The sequence below is a fragment of the Pithys albifrons genome, chromosome 15, assembly GCF_047495875.1.
Source record: "Pithys albifrons albifrons isolate INPA30051 chromosome 15, PitAlb_v1, whole genome shotgun sequence".
Taxonomy (NCBI): Eukaryota; Metazoa; Chordata; class Aves; order Passeriformes; family Thamnophilidae; genus Pithys; species Pithys albifrons.
In genome coordinates this window covers 17569715-17584476 of record NC_092472.1, presented here as the reverse complement: position 1 = coordinate 17584476, position 14762 = coordinate 17569715, and positions in this window count along the sequence as shown.

Sequence of the window (14762 nt, the reverse complement as noted above, 5' to 3'; positions counted from 1 at the left end):
TGAGTATCACATGCAGTGTTTTCCCTCAGGTGTAGCTGCTGTGCATTCAGATGTAATAAAGATTCAAATAATTGACTGCCTGTGCTTATATTTTAAGTGGTGCTTCATAATGCTGACACTGAGCAGGAGCAGAAAATGCAGAGGTTAAAATAGTGCCATTAACACTTGCTCATTAGCACTGAGCTCCAAAGGGTAGGATCAATGCAAAGGAGCTTTTCTGGGAGACAGGCAGGTCACAAAGCAGAATAACACATCTGCAGCCATAACTCCTGGGAAAATGATTCTCAGGAGGGAGATGCTGTGTTTGTTTAGGACCCTGGTGCCATCAGAGCAGGACACTGGCTCTCCATGTGGGAATGGACCTGCCACGTGCTCTGCCTCCATCCAAGCATCTCCCTGTGCTGGCTGGAATGCAGCACCCTGCAAGAGAGAAAATTCCCTGCAGAAAACAAGGCACCAAAGTCCCTTCCAGGAATGCTCAGCTAAAAATAGGTGTTTGTTGTGTGGGATGCCACAAATAACACTCACACTGCACTGAGGGACCAGCAGGTGGGGGATGAATTCCTGCCCTTAATAAGAAAGAAAGATCAATAAAGCACTTTGAAAAGAGGGAAATCAGCAATTTTTGCAGCTCCAGCTTTAAAATGTGAAAATATGGGGAAATAAAGGACAGCAGCAAAGGATGCTCTTGTGCCATGCATTACCAAAACCATGTGCCATGCTGGGGGACAGAGGAGCCCTGGGCACCCAGAGAAACCTGCACACAGACCCGGGGTAGGTCAGCCCCACTGAAGAACCAAGAGGAAGGAGTTGGTTCCAATCAGGATTATAAATCCAACACACAGAGAGCAGCTCTGGAGCAGCACAGGGCCAAGCAGCATCACTGAGTGACCAGAGGCAGGGCAGGGACACACATCCCCCTGTGCCATGAGCATCACCTGCTTGGAACCAGCTCTTTTCTAGTAGCAAAAGGGTCCATGGTTGATTTTTTCAGGCTTTCTGAGTCACGAGGCACAGCCCAGCCACGGGGCACCAGCACATTTATTGGCATGGCAAGAGCAAGTTGTGTGCCAAGCCATGGAGACTTCAGTCCCTGCTCTGCTCTGAATCCTGCAAGAATCTTCCCAGCCCTCTGTGTGTGCTAGACAGCAGCTCCAAAACTGGCTCATACAAATATACCAGGAGGAAGAAGGAGTAAGAATAGCCAAGCTGCAGGAGCGTGGGCTGGGAGCAGCGTGGGCACGGCATGGCACTGGCACAACCAGAACCAGGGCTGTGCCAAGTGTGGCTGTGCCTCCCCCACACCACCAGCAGCCAGAGCCCCCTCTCAGCATCCCACCAGCCCACCTGGAAGGCATCTGTAGTATTTCCACCCCAAGCATTAGAAGACAGACAGTGACTGAGATGTCACCACTGCCCCTGGCTCACAGCTGCCTGTTGGAAAACATGACCTGAGATTTGAAACTCAGTGTAACCCTCTGCTTCCTAATGGGGGGACAGAGGATGCCATTACTGGCTTATGAAACTGCTCACTGCCCCTTTTCTTTATGCTTTCATAAAATCTTGGGCTTAGCTAAGGATTCCCACCTCCTGACAATTAAGTGGACAACACCTGCCTGAACAAAGGATTGTCTTTCACTAAGGGATGGGTGGCTGAGGGAACCGAGGGCAGTGCTGCCTCATAGCCAGAGAAAACATGCTGGGAACCTTGAAAAAATCCCATTTAAGCTGATTTTCCAGTCTGAGGGTGGTGTTTGCTGGCTGCTGGAGAGCTGGGATGCCAGGGGCTGGCAGCAGGGAACTTGTCATGCATTTCCAAACTCATTTTGCCATTTTGGTGTCTGCATGTATCAATGAAAGGGGATTGCTGGCAATGAGGGAACCAGGGGAAAGGTTTGCTGGCTGGGGCTGTGTGCACCTGAAGGGCTGTACTGATGGGGTAAACAAGCAAGGAATTGGCTCATTGCTGAATGGCTGGAAAGAACCAGAAGTCAATTTTCAGCAGCAACTGAAATATCTCCCAGGCTCAGCCATCAGCTAAACCCAGCTGGAACGAGCATGCACAGCCCTCAGAGGGAAGCAGCAGGAGCAGGGATCTTGCTGACAAAACCTCTCCCTCCCCTTCTCTTCCCTTTGTGCCTCTTTGCCTTTCCCAGGGAGACATGTGAGGCTGTGATTGTGTCCCTGCATGGGACATGACACCTGAACAGGGCTGTCCCCCCAGAGGATGCTCTCTCGAGCTGGTACAGGTGGAAAGCCAACCACAGGCAGCAGTTTCACTTACATTTTGCTCTGAGAGTTTGACTCATCCCAGCCTGAAAGTCAGAACTAAGCTCTTGGCAGGAGGATGGATGACACCTGAAAGGCTGAAACCTGGAGGAGATTTGGACCCACAGCAGGAGCCAAGGGCAGTGGGGAGGGGGCAGAAAGCTGGCACTGGGTCACTGCCTGGGACAGTCACACCTCTGTGCCCAGGTCTGGCCTCCCACACGTGCTGCAGCCCCTTTTAGGATGCCCTGAGCCCCAGTCTGAGCATGAGGACTGACAGGATCAGACCCTCCACAGAAGAATTTGTTTTTCATCCTGTGACACCCTCAAACATAAACCTAAAGAAAAGCTGGGACTCAAACACCACTGACCCTGACCCAGCCCCAGCTCTGTTCCTCTCATCACTGGCCCAAGTCCCCCAGCCCACATGCCAATTTTGCCCCCACCCGCTGAGTGTCCCACACAGCTGAGCCCTGCTGCAGTTTGGTGCAGCTCAGCAGCACGGGGGGATGCCCAGCTCCTGCTCCTCTGTGCACAATTATCACCCAAATCATCAAGGCAGGGAACATAAGAATTTCCTCTTAACCAAGAAGCTGCAGTTCTGCCTGTCCCAGGCAGGGCTCAGCCCCTGCCTTTCCATTCCCCAGACCATCATCTGCTCTCAGACCAGTTTTCAAGGAACCACAGAATGGTATGGGTTGGAAGGGACCTTAAAGTTCATCCATCTCATCCAACCCCCTGCCATGTGTCTAGTGGACACCTTCCACTACCTCAGTTGCTCCAACCTGGCCTTGGACACTTCCAGGGATGGGGCAGGCACAGCTTCTCTGGGCAACCTGTGCCAGGGCCTGCCCACCCTCATAGGGAAGAATTTCTTCCTAATATCTAATACAAATCTCCCTTCCTTCAGCTTCAAGCCATTCCCCCTTGCCCTGTCACTCCATGCCCTTATAAAAAGTCCCTCTCCACCCTTCTTGCAGCCCCTTTAGGCACTGGAAGGGTTTTGGCACCTTCACCCGGGGAAGGAGAGGAAAGCAAAGACATCACTTGGCGACACTGAGAGCATCAAAGGCATCACTTGGCGACACTGAGAGCATCATCCTCTTTCCGCGAAACACACCGTGAGTCATCTCCGCAGCGCTGCGCCGGTGGCAGCCCGAGCCGCGGGATGCCCCGCGCTGCCGAGGGGAGCCCAAACCGAGCCAAACCGAGCCCAAACTCAGCCCAAACCTCGGGCTTCCCGGCAGCGCCCGCCCCTCCTTCCTTCCTGCCTGCCCCCGCCGCCACCTCCCCAGCCGCCAGCCCTGCTCACCAAAGCGCTGCTTTTCGGAAGGCTGCGGGTGTTTTGCGGTCGCTCGGGACCAGCTGGCAGCAGGGACACGGAGCTGGGCTGATGTCCCCCTCCCCACGCGGCTCTACAGGTGGTTTGAGTTGGGTGTGATGCGGTGGAGAGCGGCTTTGCTCCAGGACAGGATCCCCTCCCTCATTGCTGCACCTGTGCTGGTGCTGAGCCCCTTCCCAACCAGCTGCAGGGACGGGGACAGGGACAGGGACAGGGACAGGGGTGAGGACATGGCCCCCCAAAGCACACCAGGATGCTCAGCACTGTGTGAGGACCACCAGCTTTGCTGTGCTCTGTATGACCTGTGCTCTTTGTTTGATGATAGAAATACTGTGAAGGTGTTACCACAATTTTATGACTTCTCAAGACTAATTTGGTGGCAAAGTGGCACTTTAGGCCCACAGGCAGGTGGTTGCACTGCAGAACACCCCAGACCCATCACTGCTTCCAGTGTCACTGGGCTGTCCCCATGTGCCCATCCTGGTGACTCACCATCCAGCAAGCTGGTGGGTGGGAGCTGGCAAAATTAATCCATAAATAAATAAACAAACCCTCACAAAAAAGCAACACTCAGCCTGCTGTGTGTAGTGTTTGCCCCAGCCCACACCAGCTCTCTGAGACCAGCCATCTCTGGGATGGACAGCAGAGGGGACCCAGAGGGACACTCAGCTGTGCCTGGAGGAGCAGCTTCTGTGGTAGCAGCACGTGGGAATTGCCCTTTCCTGCAGGAATAGGAGGCCCCAGCAAGGTCACTGCCAAAGGTCCTGCTGGTGAACACCCCACTCGTGCATGTTCCAGCCTGGCCAGGAGTCCCAGTGCCAGGGAAAGCATTTTTGGGAAGGGCAGTGCCACTGAGCTGGGCTGAGCTGCCCCGTGGATCACACGAGTGCCTGCAGAGCCATTTCATGCCTGGCATAGCCCAGAAGCAGCTGAGGAAGCTGCCCCACTGCCCGTGGTGGTGCCTGCTGTGCCCGTGGAGGGGCAGCTCTGCCACAGCCCCAGCTTTGGCACTTGGAGTGAGCTCCACATGAACCACTATTTCAGCAAACAACCCAACAAACCACAGGGGAAGGGTGGGGAGACACTGAAATTCGTGGGCTCTTCTCAGGTACAAACCCTGCTTGGCTGCACAGCTGCTGCTTCCCATGTGGTTAATGCCAAGAAATGGTGAAAATAAATATAAATATAAAGCAGCATTTGCTGTAGAGATGGAGCAGAATCAGCCTGATGGAGACAGAGCCCCCATTTCAGCTGCCCAGGAGCTGCTGCTCGCCTGGCTCAGAGTCAAAAAGCACTTGGAGATCTTTTTTGGATAAAGGCATGGCCCACTTGAGCCAGAGGGAAATGGGTGTTTCCAAACAGAGGCTGAACATCTTCTGGAAGTAATTGCAGCCCCTTGGTGTGTCGGAGCAGCAGGCACAGATGGAGCCTGGGAATTACACAGGCAGAATGAAGGAGCCCAGCCTGAGCAGGAGGGGGTTCTACTGAGTGTGATGCTTAAACTGTAAATGTCTCCCACCACCTGCAATCCCTCTCTGGCTTTTCCAAAACACATGTGGACCCCAGTGGGAAATGCCTTTAAAACACAAACATGGCCTAACACCTGTTCTGACATTTCCTACCCAGTTCCTGCTGAGAAAAAACCAACCAAACCAGGCCTGGTGGCACCAACAACCACCCAAAAAGCAAAGCTGTAGTGAAGCTGTTGGGTTAAAGAGCATCTCCCTATGCAGGCACAGAAACTGCTCAGGCACTACAGCTGAGCATCCCATCAATGCCAGAATCCACATTCACCTGGAATTAAAAAGGGGTTTACTCTTATAAAAGTATCTGACATGAATGCCTGTCTTGAACATCTTGAAATATCTACATATGACTATCTATATAGATATAGATAGCTATCTATATATAGCTATCTATATATAGCTATATAGCTGTAGATATAGGTTTTCATCTGCAGATATTCAAGATATCTTGAATATCTATAGAAGAAAAGCTACATTCCTGGAATTTAAGGTTGAAAAATTCAATTCCACATGGGAAGAGAGAGAGAGGCATTGACTTGTACCCTGAGCTGGATTCCAGGATCCTGCTGGGTGCCTTCCAACTCAGAAGATTCTGTGATTGTGTGTGATTCTGTGTGGCACCAGCCCCCACCAAGGCTCAGCCTTGGGGTGCTCACAGTGCAGGGGGTCCCTGCACCCCTGTGGCAGGTGCTCATCCTGGGCAGGGAGCATCCTCTGAACTCTGCACAAGGAAACATGACACTGGCAGCCACCAAGAAGCTGGGATGTATATTAGTGGTCTGAATAGTGCCTTTCTGCAGATATTTTTGCTTTTTCTGCTGTTCCTGAGTGCTGGGAGCAGTCCAGGTGGGTGCTCAGGACTGGTGAGGGTGATGGAGGGTGATGGAGGGTGATGGAGGTTGAGGGCATCCCCTTCCCCCTCGGGCCAGGCAGGAGCCCAGCGAGCACAGCCCCTGCCTGTGCCATGCACAAACTGGCATTTTGTGCTGCAGCAGAGGAGGAACCACTGTTCTCACAGCTGTCTGACATGGAGATCATTCTGTGGGAATTTCCTGAAGCAGGGAAGGTGAAAAGCTACTCAAATACTGACTGAACACTGCAGAAGTTTCCCTCCATGGCCTTCACTGCCCAGGCAGGACCCCTCTCTCTGACCCCCTTTTCCTTCTGGGATCCCAGCACCCACTCCCATCCCACCTTTCTCACCAAAGGCCACTGCAAACTAGACCAGGATCACCAGCTCATTTTATGTTAGACACTAAACAGACATAAGATGATTGCTTCAACTTAATTATACCATCATTAAGCCCTCATATTCCTGTCATCTGGAACTGGCAGCAGCAGCCTGGGCTGAGCTGCTGCTCCTCTCCAAGAGCTGTCACTCAGAGCTTCTGAGAGGTGTCAAAATAGGGGTAATTCTGCCTGCAGAGCCAGCTCCTGGCTGTAAACAAGTGGTTGTACTTCCCTCCAGAGCAGGGGCTGTGGAGATGGAAGTCCTGCTGGCCAGTGGTGTGGGATGATGCCCAGGGTGTGCAGCAGCCTCGGTGCCCATGTCCCAGGGGTGGCACTGGCACTGCAGCCCACGTGGAGTCACCTCCTTGCCTGGTGCGAGGCTGGTGTGTAAGAGAGACATGTGAGACATGTTTGATCCTGTTACTGGGAAGTTAAATATAAGGCAGTGTGTGCTTTTCCTGACAGGATCAGACAGTGAGGCTGAGGATGGAGATGCAGGGAAGGGGCCTTTCCCTGAGGTGCAGCTGAGCACAGCTGAGAGCTGGATGTCTCTGCTGGAGGAGGCAGTGAGGGCACCATGTCCTCTCCCAGCTCCTCTGCCCACCAGGCCTGATCTGCTTCCTCATAGCCCCAGGACATCCCTACACAAACCCAGGGTTTCTCCTTCCCCTTTGGATGCCTCACCCTCTGGGCCAAGTCACAGAGCTCCCTGTGCATGCAGGCACTACTGTAACTACCATTTTACCATTATTTAATCTTACAGCACAATGCACAGCTTGAAAGGTCTTCCTTAGCATTGCTCTGTTGCCTGTCAAAATTCCTCTCACCTTCCAAGTGAGTCATTACCATTCCTTCAGCAACACCCCATGAGCTACTGGGCAGGTGGAGAAGGATATCTTGTTCAATTAAAGCAGTGATTAATTTTTGCAGGACAAGTATAATGACTTCTGTGGAGGGTTTCCCTCACCCTTGGCTGGTGCACCTGCTGTGGAGCTTTTCTTTCCCCATGCTTTAATAAATTCCCAATTAATCACCCTGGGAGGTGGCTGTGACTCATTGGCTCCTCCAAGGAAGTGCTGCCCCATCCTGCCTGCCCAGGAGCCCTCTGACCTCCCAGCCCTGCCTGCAGCCACTGTGGCTTTTGGCTGCCCTTGTCAACACTGTTGATTAGTTTATGTGAGCCTGGCATGACACACAGGAAAATAAAAGGCAGACCAGGGAGAGAGTCACTGGAGTGTGCCTGGCACGTGGCACCAAACTCCTCAGGATGTGCCAAGCAGTTCTAGCAGGGACCCACAACCCAAAATCAATGTGAGTAGAAACACCACGATACTGATCTCTCCCCACCTGCTCCATCCTCAGAAGGGGGTTGGGATGGGGCGTTGGAGGAGCTCTGGCTCACAGCCCAGCCCAGGGCAGCCAATCTGTGGTCCTGCTGCAGCTGGAGGTCTCAGCATGGAGATGCCAAGCCCTGGAGATCCTGAGCACCCTTTGGAGCTGGGGCTGTCAGCACCATGGAGCAGATTGGACTCCATGTGCTGCTGGAGCTCGAGCAGCCAACTGTCCCCAGCCATCCCAGTGTCCCCAGTGTCCTGAGCCGTTGCTCCCAGTGATCCCACCTGCAGCTGACCCAGGCAGGGTCAGGCAGGACCAGGGCACAGGGAGGACAGATCCCACCTGCAGGCAGAGGCACCAACAGCAAATCTGAGCAAAGCTGCCTGAATTTGCACCCACGTGCTCCTGCACGGGAAAGCTGTTAACCACATTATTCTTCCTGAGTTATTTATCTGACAAAATTGCTGCTCCTTGCAAGGCTGTGTTGGCCCCAAATGGGTGCCCATCTGCCCTTCCTCTCCCTCGAGTTTGACTCTTGCTGTTTGAGTTCATGGAACAGCTGCAAAGGGCGTTCCATTCCTTGAAAATAATCCATTGCTCTTACACCAGCCCTGTGCACCGAAGTTCTGCAGATCGTTGCACAACTCCCTGAGCTCTTAAAAAACATCGATGTTGAGAGGTTAAAGATTGCAAAGCCTGCTGCCACCTATGGATGGAAGGCAAGCAGTGAGAGCAGGAATCCTCCGGGGACCACGCCTGGCTGGAGGGAGACCTGAACTCTGGATAAAGCCCCTGGCAGAGGGAGGTGCCAGCAGCCCTGGGCAAGACCGGAGCTTTCTCCTTCTTCAGGCAAACCCAACCAAGTGCAGGACACAAAGGGCTGAGCGAGGGTGTTGGGAAATTTGCTCCCCCTCGTGTGAGTACATGCAGTACAAGGAAGGAAATAAGCCTGGTTTTTGGCTTGCTGGATTAATCCCATTACAGTGTTTTCACTGACAGACCGTGGCTTGCCCTCCCCTTTACCTAATTGTTCTGATGTAATTAAATCCTTAAAATAAAAAAATCGTGCATGTTTGCTTTCAGATTGCTCAGGTGATAATTTCTGCAGTAAAACTCTGCAGGATACCTGAAATGGGTATTTGTGGGGCCATGAGAACTGCAGGGCAGCAAATTCCACCCCCACTGCAGGAAACAGGGATATCTATAATGCAATGTTATAGAGAATAACACATCTACAGAATGGATGTGTTATTTTTATTGCACTGTACACAGCAGAGCTCTTGCCTCAGGAAGAGGCTCTTTGGTCCATGGCAGGGACAGTTCTCAGCCCCAGAGCATCCTGCCAGAGCTCACAGGGAGCCAGGCTGCCCTCTGTGCCCAACAGGACCAACCTTTACCCTAAACGGGGCAAAGAGGGGCGGGCAGGGAGCTCCATGCAGGCCAATTAGCACAGCTGAGTGTTACAGGAGGTGTTGTTACACACATCAGGTTGTGCTCTGGTTATCCACCTGCACTCTCTGGAAGTGGCAAGTGAGCTGAAAGCAGGCACAGCTTAATCTCCTGCTCTCAGGCATCCTTACTCTTCAGAAAGAGAGATAATTCTTTCAGCACAGGGTTAAAGATGTCCTATTGTTTTATTCCTTTTTTTTTTAAGTAATTTCATCAGCTTCTTGAAAAACCTGTTTGTCTTTTATCCTGAGTCATTTCGAATGAAGCAACTATTGTTCTAAACTGTGACTCATCAGTTTGCATCACCACTTTCCAAACCCTGGGGGGCACAAGGGCTCCGCAGCAGGGGATGGCAGCCAGCCCTTATTTATCAATAAACAGGCACTTCGTTTCTGCCTTGACTCATGGCTGGTTAAGCCTGAGTTTGTTCCTACTTCCAGTGGTGAACCTGGAGTGATCATTCCTTCTGCTTTTTTAATCAGCTTTCATGAAGAGCATCCACATGACCCATGATTTGCTGACAGTCTGTCTGCTGTTTAAATACAGATCGCTGGAAGGAGAGACAAGTATCTAAAGACCTGGAAGTCTCGAGTTTCCAGAACCTGCCACGACGCAGAGAACACGACTGTTGGTTACTGAGACACCTCTCACACACTGGAATTCACTGGGGAAAGGGCCACCATCCAAATTATCCACCTGACTGAAGCTCTTACACAGATCCTAAGAATATCTTTCTGAAATCTAAGCCAAAGGAGAAAGGATCCAAGTCTCAGCCACACATCAGTTTTAAGAAGATTTTCAAATCTGGAATGTACACAAGAAAACTTGTTTTTTGGGGATTGTTTTTTTCCAAGCTGTTGTCTTTGTGAAGTGCTTTTATGTCCACAAGGTATGTAAGATATTACAGAAACTCACAGCACTTTTCCTCTTACCTGGGTGGTTTCTTGGCAATATTGCTTGAACCCACTTTCCTTCCACTAAACATCTTCCAGCCTCACAACATTCTGCAGTAAGTTCAAACTCACTTTGTAGTCCCAGAGAGGTGCAAGTGCAGTGTCAGTTGACCAGGTCAGCCAAGGACTCCACCAGCCCCATCTCCATGGCATGTATTCCATAATTTCATGTTTACTGAGACAGAAATAGCCTCATCCCACAGTCACATGCAGGAGGATCTGTTACACATTCTTTGCTGCAGTCAGACTTGCACCAGCTCTGTTAACTTCAATAACCACAGAGACTGGAACTTGTTGGGTTTTCCTTGTTTCTCCCAAAATACTAATGGCAAACAACACATGTAAACCTTGTTCTGATTCTCTCTTGCATTCTGCCTGACAACAGCTCTGAAAACACAAGCAGAATTTCTTCTTTGATAGAGGACTCTTTACAAATTTCTTCCCCAGAATTTTAAGCATCAAAGTGTTGGAAAGAAGCTCCCTCAAAAATAGCCTGGGAGAAACAGAATCATGTTGTTTTTTAAACTTGGGAAGCAATTCAAAATACAGATTAGGAAACAAAAGGCTATTGCAGAAGTGGCAATAGCAGATAGGAGGGCTACAGGGGGACTGAAAAAATACTATAAATCAAACAGAAGTTCTCTTTACTGACAAAGTTTCAGCTACAAATGGCAAATCATCAGAACTTTCTTTTGGGGACAGAGCAGTGAGTCAGAGCAAGGGGATGGGACACACATCCTAAAAACCTGGTCAAGTAAACCTCTCATTTTGTAGAACACCCAACCCTCTTTACACCAATGCTAAAAGCAGCTCTGATGCCAGAAACAAAACATAAGCCCTAAAAAAGGCAAAGCTACATTCCCTGCTCTGCCTAAGTGCTGTTTGTCCAGGCAGCACCAAGCTCCAGCTGCCCTCCTGTAGCTGCACATCTGAATTTCTCCCACACTATCTCCTGTAATTAAATATTTGCCAGGAAAGCAAAAGGTTTTAATTTTCTGTACTGTAAACTCCTGATTTTTTTACCCTTTAAAACCTACTCTGAGCACAGACTTTCACTGAATGTCCTCTGTAACTTCAAGCTAATGCATCTCAGCAACAATATTTTGTCAGGTTCATAATAAACCTCTTGTGTGTGTATATTTGTGTATATATATATTTACATATTATAGATAGATTACATACACACAGAACAAGGAACAGAAGAGTTAAGTGGCACACACAGGAGTCTTCCTTTCACAGTTTCAGATTATTTGAACCTAAACAAAAATCTGCTTTAAGAATGCAGAGAGGAAACAGCATTTGGGCACGGGGGCTGGAACCAAGAGCCTGGGCTGAGCTCAACACCCATCTCTGAGTGCCAGTGGGCAGGAGAGAGCTGAAAGTGTGGCTGAAGTTCTGCAGCTTGTGCTTATTCTCTGGTCAGGAGTTCAGTGTGTTAAACAAACCATCTCAGCTTTGTCCTTGGGGAACAGTCGACCAAGAACCAGCGGTTTTCAGTGACTTGGCAAAGCCCAGTTTAATTGTTGGATGCTGGAGAGATTTCAAGATCTCCTGACAAACTGGCACCACCACGGCGTGCCCAGGCTGACAAACACAGCTCCTCTGCCCACCTGAGTGTCTCTGCCCTTTGCTTGCACAAGCACCAGCCTTTCCCAACCCTGGGGTCAGCCCACACACAGGCTGTGGCAGAGCAGTCAGGAGCCCTGTCCATGACTCCTTTCCCTCTTTCCCTTGCTGGCAAGAGGACATTTTTCAATTCATTTCCCCCAATGCATGGTGGAAGCTGGGACGAGTATTTCCTCGAATTGGTCACAGGAGCTCCTGCCCCATTTCCCCAGCACTGAGCCCCTGCCCTCTGGCAAAGCTTTCAGGTGTCACCAAACCTTTAGCAAAGATTTGAACAAACTCCAGCTAAAAACAAATTCTGCCCCTTCTCTTGAGAGCCACGTTTGCACTGAAAATCAAATCCCTTTGCTCAGACCCTCATGTGCTACAAACCCTGAACTGCCCCAGAGCCTCTGCCAGGCTGAGCTCAGGTTCTGCCCAGCTCAGCTTCCCCCTGGGCTGCTGCCAGGGCAGTGCCACCCCTGCCAGACCAAGCAGCTTGTCACACTACACCCCTTGTCCCCAAAGCTGCTGTGCCCACCCCTGGGGTCGGGCACTCAAATATCACCAAGTGGCCAAGATCAGGTCTCAGGCAGCTCATCCCACCCCGAGCCACTGCCAAGGCTTTGCTCCGGCTGCTGCTGCCCTGGGAGCTCATCAAACCAGTCTGACTCTGCAGCACCACCTTTGTGGGGGAAAATCTCACCAAACAACAGAAATTCTTACTTGCCTGAGCCAAACCCAAGCGTTTGGACCAAACACTGAAAGAAGGTGTGCCTTTACATCTTCCTTTGATGAGGAGAGGGTTTATTTACACTCAGCCACAGCTGCTCTGGGACCCTCACAGAGACCAGGACATGCCCTCCCAATCTCATATGCTGCAAACTGAATATGATGTAAATAAGTTGTAGCAGAGATGCATCTACACACTCCAAGAGACCCCAGAACTCATTCCATATACTGTTATGTGCTTAAGTATTTTATAAATTAAAAAACTCGTTTGTTTTGTGTGGCTGGAATCAATCAGGGTCAACACACAAATAAGGCAAACAAACTCCCTAACAAAAACCCCTCACCAAACAAAAAACCCATGAAAAAGAAAAGAAAAATAAATTATTTAGGAAGGGGAATCCGAGGCTACAAGTAGGTCCAAGCTTTGCCCCCAGCATACACATTGCAAGTTTTTGTGCTATTTTTCATTACCTTCTAAATGTTGTCACAGTTGGGTGCAACACAGTGAATGGCTCATGCTTAGAGCAGCTGTTGTGCCATCAACACAGAGGTGCCATCAGTTCACTCACATTTTGAGAAGAATCTCCAGCAGTTTGCCTGTGAGAGGGGCTTCTGTCACCCCACTGGTGCCCAGGTTAAGGGGCACTGCTTCCTTCCAGGCTGCTCTGCTGTGAGAGCTCTTCTTGATCAGGCAGGGCCCAAGCATGACCTAATCCCTCCACCATCACCTCCACCTCAGGGCAAACAGGACACTGAAAGCTTTGAGACCCTGCAATGAAAGGTATCAAAGGCTCCAAAACATTACTATGGAACCTCTTACCATGATGAGACATCTGTAATAGGGAAAAGGGTCATAAGAAAAACAAAAACATTTTTTTGATTATTATTTTATGACACCTGCTCACCAAATTTCTAATTCAAGTGCAGACAAGTAATAAATAATTTGAAAAATGTAAACCAAGAACATACACTTAGGATTGGAAAGCTGTTCTCTGTCACAGTAGGTTAAAACCTCCCCTTGGGCTGTGCCAGGGCTGAGTTATCAGATTGATGAGCAATTCCCACCCCACACAGTCCCAGCAACAGTGCCAGTCCCAGAGGGCAGCTGGATGCTCAGGCACCACCATCTGCCTGTAAGAGCAGACCCTCCCATCTCACTTTGGGAATTGCAACAAAGGAAATATCATTTTTATCATGTTCAAAGGGTTTCCCATGTAGAGGATTTGTTCTCATGCACCCATGAGCAGAACTCTAGCAAAAAAGAGACTGAATTATTACTATACCCACCTGAGAAAACCTCAATTCAATAGCAGACCTTGTACAGAGCACACTTTTTTCCCTGGTTTTGACAACTTGACAAGAACTCCCTGTTTAAAACTCCTTCAACTGCCAAGCAAAATTTTATTTTCTATGTCTGATAATTAGATTTCCAGCATGGGATGGGATAACATAATAACAAACACACACTGAGAACATGTTGAAGAACACTTTCCTCTTTAGCTTCTCTTCTGCAGTTTATTGTACCAATGACGCTGTTAAACATTTACAGCACTCACATTTCAGAACAGCAATTGGTTCCACACAGATACTGGTGCAGAGAGTGGTTTATGTAGGTGTGAGGAAGTTGCACATCCCCCTGACAGTCAGGATGAGGCTGTTTAATGGAACTCCTCAGCCCACAACTAACAATTTTGTGACCTAAATCTCAGCGTGTTGTAGTCGACAGAAATCCTGGACTTTGGCTGGTAACAACCAAATACTTTGACAGTACAAACAAAAGGAGAATAATTCAACCTCAGCAGACCTGTGAATTCACTGGGATTGGGGACCACTCCATCATTTTTTCTGAACTGACATTATTATAAATAAACAGGTGTCAAGTGTTCTATTTGATGTTCAATTCCAATTACCAAAATGCAATAAAGCTCCCATGCATGCAGGTGTTGTACTCAGGGAATGCCACAGGTCACCTTTGGCTCATCACAGACAGGACCCAAACACAGAAATATTAATGAAATAATCTTGATCTGGCACGAGGGTAAATGACAAAGCTTGGAGATCCTTCCCAACTCCAATGCCAGTAATTGCTGAAAAATTTATTTAACCAAGACTGAAATACAGCAATCACCTCTCAGTTGTACAACACACACTAAATCCCAATTCTAATTAAATACAAGGAAAATAAATCTTATTCAACCCAGAGATGCCACCAACTGGGGTCACTGCAGTGACATACAGGACACTGTCAGAAGTGGTTATTAGGATCTTAGAAATCTCCATTCATTTCTCTTAAGGAACTGTTGTAATGTAAAACCAAAATGA